The 11,110-nt window shown below is 33.7% G+C and overlaps 2 long non-coding RNA genes across 2 annotated transcripts; one reads left to right on the top strand and one right to left on the bottom strand.

Moving 5' to 3' along the window:
• The first annotated feature begins 86 nt into the window (after window positions 1-86).
• LOC107746721 (uncharacterized) lies at window positions 87-876 on the top strand. Its single transcript, XR_001640725.1, has 2 exons — window positions 87-379; window positions 456-876. It is a non-coding gene; the product is annotated as an uncharacterized LOC107746721 (long non-coding RNA).
• Window positions 877-2,394: 1,518 nt separating this feature from the next.
• Window positions 2,395-3,915, bottom strand: LOC107746723 (uncharacterized). The gene is made up of 4 exons (XR_001640726.1): window positions 3,858-3,915; window positions 3,102-3,159; window positions 2,673-2,703; window positions 2,395-2,443 (listed from the first exon to the last, which is right to left on the bottom strand). It is a non-coding gene; the product is annotated as an uncharacterized LOC107746723 (long non-coding RNA).
• Between the last annotated feature and the right edge of the window lie 7,195 nt (window positions 3,916-11,110).

Genomic DNA, 11,110 nt, shown 5'->3' with positions numbered 1-11,110 from the left:
TGCAGAGATAAAAACAATGATAAGCGTCGTGGCAGAAACACTGAACTGGCCCAGTGCTGTTAGACTGTATTAGATCGCCACTCAGCCAATCAAGTTCAAGTATCACTGAGATCATGAAATCATAACACTGAACATTCTGAATATTCCGCTCCAGATGTTTTATGGTGGTTAGATAGTAGATATCTATATTTATATATCCTGTTGATTATATTCAGATTTCATGCATATTCACACGTTTGTTTTACAGACTGAAGAAGAATACCAGGGAATGATGGAAAGTGAAGAGATCAAACAAATGAAGAAATTACAGATTGAGTTCAGACAAACTCTGGAGAATGAATTGCTAAACACCATGAAAGATATCGCACAGAGCCGTGATGTACGATTACAGATTGTTCTTTTACATGTATAATAATAATACTAATAATAATTCCTTCTTTTTTTTTGGAAAACAGGTTGATACGCAAAAGCCAGTGGGTTCAGAAGATTTCACTTCAAGCACAAAACAAAGAATTCAAGAACATTCTTTAAAATGCAATTGCATGATGGACAAACTTCAGTGTCCTCACAGGGGTTTTCACCAATCAAACCACAGTCTTATTGTGTTGAGATGAATCTTGATTTTCAGCCCTAGATGTAAGAGGTTGAACACAACACTTAATTAGATAATATTCCTCAATGTCTGCTAAAGTGTATTGATATGGAACAGTACACACTTCTTCCTTTAGCTGAAGTGATCTGATCAGAGCAGCTACATCAGGTGCTGCAGCAAAACCACATTATCCAACAAACAATAACTTTCTGACATTTCTGCTTAACTTTGTGCACATTGCCTGTGAATACTTTAAAGTGGGACACACTTCTTTCAGTAAAAAAGAAAACACGTGATGATAAATGAGAGGCATGTCATGCTGAACTTGGGTAAGTGAAATACAATTATGTAAATTGTGTAATCAGATTCTTTTTTTGTTTTGTTTTATGCAGCCATGAGACAGTCTAATTTACCAACAGTGCATTGGAAAACTGAAAAGCTTTTCCAAATAAGGACAAAAAGGCACCTACCGAATCAGACGTTGTACATGTTTTTCTTCTTCTTTATTTTAGATCTCCTTGTAGTTTTTCTTGGTGACAGGTTTTTTGAGCAGCGAAATAATGGGACTTGGAACGAAAGTTTTTTCACTTTGTGAGCAGACCAGCAGAAGAGGTACATGAAGGTTAATTAAATGGCAAAAAAAACACAGACTCATCAAAACAAGGATGAAATGCAGACTGTGTTAAAAAAAAAAAAAGAAATTCCAGAGGACACAAACCAATGAGGATACCAATGGTAAATGTAGAATAAAAGTTTATTCTAAAAAAAACTACAATTTATCATGCTAACTGGTAAATGTTTATGATATTAACTTTCTAATGTAAATGATGGATGTTTACGGCGATTTTAGGGAATGTCAAAGACGAACCCACAGTCAGAAAGTAACAAAGACATGCAGGGCGGGCTCAATTTTTGAGAAAAGCAAGGTCACCTTACAAAACTGGATGAAGTTCATATACCGGTAGGCAACGTTAATATATATACACAGTGTATATATATATATATATATTCGGTAACACGTCTACATCAGACACGACAAGGCGACTGATGCAGATCTAATGGAAGAAGGGTGGGATGACATTTTATAACAGTCATATTATGATATTAAGAAATATATAATGTCATTTATTTATTTACTTTCTTGAATTTGTATAATTGCCAATGTAGTATTTATGGACATATATAATACCACAGAACAAGGACATACTATTTCACATCTGAATTCCATAAGCTGAAAAACTTTAATGGTAACGATTAGGCCTAAGTGTTACTAGGTGGAAAAGAAAAGAGGGCAATATATATATATATATATAGAGAGAGAGAGAGAGAGAGAACCAAAAAATGTACAGTGTGAATAACTACTAATAGCAAAAATGTAAAAATAAATAAATACAATTAACACTTAATTGTGAAGTTGTTCTCCCATCCTTTTGTTTATAACTAGAAGTCTTTTAACCCAATCCCCTTGTTCCCACCCTGTCCTTTAAAATAAACAGTGACAGAAGAATTCTACACTTACGTGGTTGTCATGCTTCAAACTGTGTTTTCAAGACTGAAGACTTCTTAATGTTGTACTACATTGTTAAAAATAATAATAATTTAAAAAAAAAATCAAACAATCAAATGTTGATTTATTAGATCAACATTAGAATTAGAATATTTTTAGAGACAAGGAATAAAGGTATTATTGTGTAGGCTACATATTTTGTGTGCTCAGAAAAAAAAAAAGACTAACAAATGGTATTTAGATTTTAATGACTAGATAACTTTTATGTAAATTTTTTTTGTGTGTGTGAATCATAGTCATGCTTCAAACTGTGTTTTCAAGACTGAAGACTTCTTAATGTTGTACTACATTGTTAAAAATAATAATAATTTTTAAAAAAAATCAAACAATCAAATGTTGATTTATTAGATCAACATTAGAATTAGAATATTTTTAGAGACAAGGAATAAAGGTATTATTGTGTAGGCTACATATTTTGTGTGCTCGGGAAAAAAAAAAGACTAACAAATGGTATTTAGATTTTAATGACTAGATAACTTTTATGTACATTTTTTTTGTGTGTGTGAATCATACCTGGTTCAGGCCGGGTGTTGTGGAAGTTGTCCTAGATTGCAATAATAATTATAAAAATTGACAATAACATATTTTGAAAATATAAATTAATCTTATTTTAACCCTATTGCTATGTGTTTTTGTCTGTTACTTTTTAGTTTTTACCTTTTTATTATTTTTAGGACCACATTTCAGTTATTTCACTACAAAATCATTGTGCTTCCTTTATGTAACTTACACAAAGTTCAGTAACAATGTTACATTTGACATGAAGAAAGTTGAAGTAAATGTACTCAGTGCAGTTTTAACTTGAAATCCAACTTAAACTTTAAATTGCATATGCAATACGGTTTCTATAGCAACTATTCAAAAATGACATAATTCTAATGTACATAACTAAATGCTTAGAGTTGCAAAGGACTGTAAATAATTTGAAATAAACATACAAACCTGGCAGAGAAGTGGAGAATGTGGACAGTGGATGAGGCACAGTGGCCTGGACACAGTCCTGCAATAACAGAATACAATGAAAAAATGAAAGAAAGAAAAAATAATAACAATAACACACATACTGTACGCTTCTTTTACATACGTCACTTTGATATCTTATTCTGCAGTTGCACTGGAGTCAGTGTATCAGTATATAATTTGTATTTATTTTTCATTGGGAAACTACAATTGAAACTACCACTGCTCGAGTACTTAAATGTCCAACTCTTCTCTTTCAGCAAAGATCATTCAAAACCGGTTCTGCCTGACGGACTGGCCACAAGGAACAATGTGAACACTGTTTTCTCTTTCTCTTTTTTAATTACAAGTTGCCTAACATTTACTTTTCCAGAATCTCCATACTATGTCAGTATTTCTGAATGAATTAGGTTTTTATAGAAGAATACATAAAAAAAGCAGAAACAAAAACAAAGAATGTTTTGTCGGGTATCCTAAAATGTGTTTTATGTGGCAACATTAAATCCGTTAATTAAATAACTCTTTGTATTCAAGACAAAAATAATATTTAGTATGACTAACTCAACCTGACTCCATTACACCAACAACGTTTACATGTTTAAGGGTTAGATCAGGAATAGCACCCTAAAGTAGAAACTATACACTGCTCAAAGAAAGAAAAAATAATTATGTGTTTGGTTCGCTTTTCTATAGAGTAGACAAAATATGCAGGATCTATTGAAAAATGTAAAAACTTACCCAACTTTTCTCACTGGACTATTTTGGGGTTGTTAGCTGTATACACTACAAAATCTACAGGAAGTTACAAGAAAAGAAAAAAAAGTACCTCAGAGGTGTGGTTGTGCGCATGTGTTGGTATTTTTCCATCCAGAGACATGCAAAATTACACTGACGTCACCTGTTGCTCAAGATCCACATATCTGAACAGTACAGGAAGAATTCTCTACACTCACAATAATGTGTGGTTATATCTTACTTGACATTAAACATTTTCCAACCAAAAGTCACTATGTTTAAAGACATCAACTGAAAATTAATAACTGGTTTCTATTTGATGTTTTGTTAATGTCAGATTTCAAGAATGCTCTGCAGAACATGCCATGAACACCTGACTGAATAATTGAGCTTTTAATTGATATAATAATAGTAATAATTGAGCTGTTTATTTGTTTGTTTACATTCATATTGTTGTCTAGTCAAGTGTATCCTTAGTCTTTTTTCCATAATGTTGGGGGTAGATGTCACACGAGGAAGTTGTCACATAAGTCAGTGACTATAAGGTTTTGAGTCAAAACATGTTTTCCTTTGTATCGTCTAAAAAATGCTGGTCACATGTTATGTATTTATTTAAATATTGGCCAAAATAATAGTTTGATATTTGCAGATTATATTAGAGCTGTTGACTCACAGGGACAGGTGTGAATCTCGCTTTCTCTCACCTTACCTGTTAAACTACAAAAAATAAAGGCAAAAGACTCTTGTATAAATGAAAGAGAATACTCTCTTTTGTTTGCAGTAACATTTTATTTTCACAATTACACAATAGATCTTAGAATATTATTAGCTAGGCTGCAGCGATCTGTATTTGTATCTGTAACAATCACAAAATTACTTGTATCTGTATAAAACCGGAAGTAGGTGGAGCTTGAACCAGAACTTCGTACAGTTATATTTGATAAGACCGTTATGTTTATGGTTTTACGGCCTATCTTTTTTCATAGTTATCATTGAACAAATATGCCATTTTATTAAAATAATTACTTTTTTTATGATTATAACATTTATTTAAATAACTTCTAACAGTCGGAGCCGATATCCTTGTTTAGGCAGTGCTTCGAGATGCAGTGCGGTTGTGCTTCGAGCAACGTGAGTTCGAGTCCCAGCTTGGGGACCTTTCATGAGCCGATAAATAAATATTTAAGTAGTTAAATTAAAACAGTATGGGTTCCTACGCAGTTTAGAAATATGGACATTGATTTAAGTAATTTCCAGGAAATTCATGGGAAAAGGCAACTGCAACACTGTTAATTTATTTAGGCTTATTTCATTCATAAACTCATTTAGCTACTTCACACACTTGTTACTGCGTTGTAATATTAGAGGTTTATGTAAAACAACATGTTTCCTTTGGCTCACCGGTTTCTGCGCAGTTTAAAAAAAGTATTTCACTTAAGTAATTTGCAGGTCTGGAAACCATACGGGGAAAAAAAGAGAACAGAGTATGGGAAAATATTTGTGTTTCGACTATTTGCCCTATTTGGTCTTCTAGTGCCAACATCTTTATGAGTTTAACAACTTTTTCATTTCAAAGTCTGTGAAAACGAAACTGTTTAACCTTTTAACTGTAAGTCCCACTTTTTGAGTATAGACATGAAAATGACTTTTCCAGCTAAAATTGTTAGAAATCTTGATTACTTCGGAGCACAGACTTAAGTTTGGTATCTTTTTAAAAGTGAAACATCACAGATTATTGTAGAAGTAAAAAATAGTTATAAAAGTACATTTATAAAAAGTTATATGTTTAAATTTATGAAAATGTAAAATAATAATAATATATATATTACAAAACATATTTACCTCCAAATCTTCAAGAAAATCAAAGCCAAACATCTGAACAATTTTTATTTTCCCAAATTTTAGGTTTATATCTCAGAAATTAACTTTTAAGTAAGATTTTGTGTGCGCAGTACCACATTCTTCCACTAGTTGATATCCAGAGACTCTTGATTTACATTTATTGTTTGAGTGATCTGAAACATATATATATACATCATTTTCTAAATATTTGTGAAGTAGGCATCCTATTCAGGAATAGTTTCGGCAGTAACTTTAATATTTGATTCGAATTCAATCCCTAAACCACATAAAAACATATGTATAGAACAAGAGTGTGTTTGGCACCACATCAGAAATGGAGAACCTATCGCTATTTATCTATTGCTCTGTCATTACTTTGAAAAACAAGGATTGATTGAGTTAAAAACTAGAGTCTGAAACCTTTCAAATGATATATAGTTTGTCAGTTTTACTGTAGGTTTAGAGCAGGGGTTCTCAACCCTGGTCCTGGAGGGCCACTGTCCTGCAGAGTTTTGCTCCATCCTTGATCAATCTCACCTGCCTGTAGCTTACTAATAATCCTGAACAGCTTAATTAGCTGGTTCAGGTGTGTTTGATTAGGGTTGGAGCTAACATTTGTAGGACAGTGGCCTTCGAGGACCAGGGTTGAGAACCCCTGGTTTAGACCAAGATATTATCGTTAAAAAATATGTAATCGCAAAACATCCCACAGGTGTGGGGGAGGGGCAGTCAAAAGTAGTGTTTAAGAAAAATTTTATAAATCATAAATTCAGATTTATGAGATTTATGTAATGTAATGTGTGAAAAGTATTGATATTAAACGTTAATTGATTGTACTTGATTGTGTTGTTTTTTTTGTTTTTTTTTCATATTGTGGATTCAATGTAATTTAATTTTTGTGGAATTACATTGAATCCAATACGGGTCAGTTTGACCCGGAAGATGCAGAAAGTAACCTGTCTTTGAACAGTCAGTGAGGGTTAATGACACGGATAGCTGCAGGTTTATTAGGCTGCTGTCACTTTAAGAGCTAATGCGTGGATCCAATATACTGACACATCAGATTTTCTCCAATAAATCGCTTCACCTCAAATATCTTGTTTTCATAATCCATGGGAGCCAAACTCAAAATCGAAAATGAAACTAGATCAATTGCACAGCCCTAAAGTACAAGAGAGATTTCGCTTCTGGATTGTGAATAACAAAAATGCATCATAGACAAATGTATTGATATGATCACTTATAGAAGCCGTTTGCAAAATACAGTTCGCTTAATTAGTTCTTAAAAGTGTTACAGCCTCTTCTTCAGATTCCTGAACAAGAACGGTTTGTAAAAAGCTTCTACTTTCCTTCATGAAAGAGTAAGAAAACTACAGGTGATACATATGCATTATAAGACAATTTAACTTAATATGAAACACAATGATATAATTTATATCATGAAGCAAAATGATACACAAGAATAAAACTTTCTGACATTGTTCTCTGGGGAGGAACTCCATCTTTGAGTTGATCTGAATCTCACAGTTGAATCTGCTGGTTTTGAAGATGAAGATGAACTTTATTCACTGTGAAACTTTAGATAATGTTTCTTTGTCATATCGCTTGTAATGTCTGGTTAGGACAGATTTATCCAGATGATATTTTATTGCTTGATGCATTATTGTGTCTCATTTGATGAGGACGCAGCATCAGATCTGAAAGTGCTGATCTGAAGATGATCTACTTACTGTGATTGTTTTGTGTGTGATTGTGTAGAGAAGATGATTGATTGAAACACTTCCCACATGCAGTGCAGTGATACGGTTTCTCTCCAGTGTGGATCCTCTCGTGTGTTTTCAGATTTGCTGAATGACTGAATCTCTTGTCACAGTGTGAACACTTATAAGGTTTCTCTCCAGTGTGAATCCTCTGGTGCAGTTTTAAACTGTTTGCTGTAGTAAAAGTCTTTTCACACTCAAAGCACATGTCTCTCTGTTCTTTCAAATGTTCTAGACGTGGAAAACTCTTTCCACACAAATAACATGAATGCGGCTTCTCCTTTGTATGAACTTTCAGGTGCTTCTTACGGTATGGAGCCCACAAACATTTGTTTTTTTCCGCATTGATGACATGCATACAGTTTCTCTCCAGTGTGGATGTTCATGTGTCCTTTAAGTTTTGCTGATTGTGTAAAACTCTTTCCACATTGATCGCAAGTGAATGGCTTCTCTCCAGTATGAACTCTCATATGCCCCATATGGTGTCCTTGTTGTGAAAAACTCTTTCCACATTGATCATGTGTATGGTTTCTCTTCAGTGTGGATAATCTTGTGTATTTTCAGATTTATTGACCAATTAAATCTCTTGTCGCAGTGTGAACACGTGTATGGTTTCTCTCCAGGGTGGATCCTTTCATGTTTTTTTCAGGATTCCTGACTGATTGAATTTCTTGTCACATGTGAACACTTGTAAGGTTTCTCTCCAGTATGGATGTTCATGTGCTCCTTAAGGTGTGCTGCTTGTGTAAATCTCTTCCCACACTGATCACAAGTGTACGGTTTCTCTCCAGAATGAACTCTCATGTGAACATCAAGACCATATTTTAGGACTGGGCGATAATTCGATAACGATAATTATCACAATATAATTTTCCTCGATAAAACGATATAAAGAGTTCGATAAATGTTCGATACAATGTTTATGCACCAAAAGCATAACGAAACAGTGTGACTCATTTGAATCGTGCCACACGGACCGTTTATCTGCTCGGATCATCGCGCCACACAGACTGTTTATCCACTCGGATCAAAGTTCAAACTGCCACGCGGCGCGAGCTCACTAGAGCAGATGTGTTTACTCGGTCTCGCAAGCGTTAAGCAGCGCTGTGAGATACACTGCTTGAATTCAGCAATGAACACAAATGACTCTGTGATTTAAACTAGTTTAAAGCCAAACAGGAGAAACACTGTGTGCAACGAGACAGTGAGAAGGCTTTTCAACCTACACATCGCCATCATTTACCATGGATTTACTGTATTAAGACTCACTGCAGCATGGTATTGTGGCAGAAATTTAGGATATTCACACTGAATTTTATTACAGGAGTAATGGTAATTATAGTAAGCATTTGTGATTAAGCTATAGCATTTGTGCATTTATACTGAATGTTTTTAGACTACTGTTTTTCATACAAATAGGCTACCTAAAAACCATATAGTTATATTTTTACCATGGTATTGAGGTGCTATATGTGTGGTTTTAACTGTGTTTATCATGATTAAAATGTATGCTACTATGGGAGACCGATGCTTAATAAAAAAAAATAAAAAAAACCTTGGTCAGAATAAATTTAACCATATAAAACTGAGGTTGCTATAATTTTTGTACATATGTTACTGATTTTGATAATGAACAAAAATGTACCTCTGCATCCTAACTCAAGCTGCTATCAAATGTGCATTTCTAAGAAACAAAAAAGTGATGTTATTATTAATATTATCAGGCAACCCAAACCTGTTTCTTGATTTGAAACAATATCACTCATTAGGTCATGCAGAAACTAAGAAATTAATTTTTCTATTTAGATATTTATTTTGTTAAGGAAAATTAATGGTCTGGTTTCTACAACTTTCCCTTTGGAGCAAAAATCTGGCTTTAAACTTGAAAGAAATAAAGATTTGACATTTACCGTGATAATTATCGATATCGACTGATATAAAAAAAATGACCGTGATCATTTTTTTGCCCATATCGCCCAGCCCTACTATATTTGCATGTGAAACTCTTTCCACACTGAGTGCAGGTGAAAGATTATTTTCTTTAAAACTTTCCGTTTGGTTTGAGAGCAACTCAAATGTTTTTTCTCCAGTTTTGACATTATTTTTCTTCTCCACTTCACTCAATTATTTATTCTCTTCATTTTCTTCAATCAACGCTGAAACAAAAAGTAAAAACAAATAATTTTCACTAACTTGCGAAAAAAAAAAAAAAACAGAAATATGAAAGGACATAAAAAATGAACCCCGATAAAACAGCAGGAAGCAGTCAATTGCTGCACAACATGGCCACGACAAAACTAAGTGAACCGAACATGTCCCCTCCCGGTCACCGTACCATTCATTTCAATGGACAGCTGGGGCCCGTTTCTGAAAGGAGGTTAAGTGAAAACTCTGAGTATGTTAACCCTGAACTGAGGGAAACTCTGGGTTTACCGTTTCAGAATGGGAGGTATGTCAAACCCGAGAAAGCAGGGTAAGTCAAGCCCGTTTCTGAGAGAGAGGTAACTCTCACTCAGTCAGTTACCGTGGTAACTTACACTGTGAACCTAACCTGGTCGGGATCAGGTTTTCTTTGGTAAACCCAGAGTTTCTTACCGCCTCCTCCCCCTTTTTAAAGCGCAAGCGATGCTTAAATACCTCATTCATTCATTCAGGCTGCAAAAATGTTTTTCTTACTGAGCATTTTTTGTCTTATTTCAAGTACAAATATATAAAAATTCTTACGTTAAGATGTCATTTCTATAGATGAAAAATGATATAAGGTATTTAGCCTTGTTTCCTGAGGGAAACAAGTGCATTTAAGTGCATTTTACATAAAACATGTACAATTGTCCGCCATAGGGTAAGAAAAATAATCTTAATGCAAACGGAAACAAGCATATTTTTAATTTCTTACCCCACTGGCACATAATTATAGCAAAATAAGAAAAATGCACTCAAATGATTTTTCCCCATGGAAACAAGACTAAATACCTTATGTGTTTTTAATGTAGAAAAGGCATATTGTTTTAAGCATATTTAGATATTTTGACTGGAAACAAGAAGACAAAAATTCTAAGTAAGAAAAAATTTTTTTTGCAGTGCATGTATTCATTCATTGCACATATTTTCATCATGCAGACACGGTCAAAGTGACAAAAATGGCATCTCCTTTAATACAGGATCCCATAGACGAGGAGGCTGAATAAATGTATAGGGAGTTTTTGTTGTTGTTGCCATATTCACATGCATATTTATTTGAGCAGTACCATTTTAAATGGTAGTTTTCTTTAAAACATTGGAGATACAGAGCACATTAGTAAGATGCTGTCAACTGAGTAGCCTACAAGTCAGTTGTTAATTTCATTATTCTAATTAAGAAATGTAACAGGTTTGATTAGAGAATATTGAATAAGCCTATGTGAAAAGAGCGTTAAACTATGTGGAAAAACCTGCTGCGCATTGAAATAGACACTGAATATTTAATGTCAAATGTTTGTAAAGTCATGTAGCCTACACCCATTAAACTTTTATGCTTAAAGCTTTACCTTGATTGAATTGTGTTTTTATAATTAATTTTTTTAGATGCTGCTACGGTCTTTTTTTGCCGTTTTTTACAGTTTTCACCTCTGATATTATAACAGTGATTAAGAATTCAAGTTCCCTTTCATGGGA

This window comes from Sinocyclocheilus rhinocerous, unplaced genomic scaffold, assembly GCF_001515625.1.
Source record: "Sinocyclocheilus rhinocerous isolate Xijiao unplaced genomic scaffold, SAMN03320098_v1.1 scaffold11028, whole genome shotgun sequence".
Lineage (NCBI taxonomy): Eukaryota > Metazoa > Chordata > Actinopteri > Cypriniformes > Cyprinidae > Sinocyclocheilus > Sinocyclocheilus rhinocerous.
The sequence above is the reverse complement of the archived record's forward strand: the minus strand, read 5'-3'. Positions and strand labels throughout refer to the sequence as shown.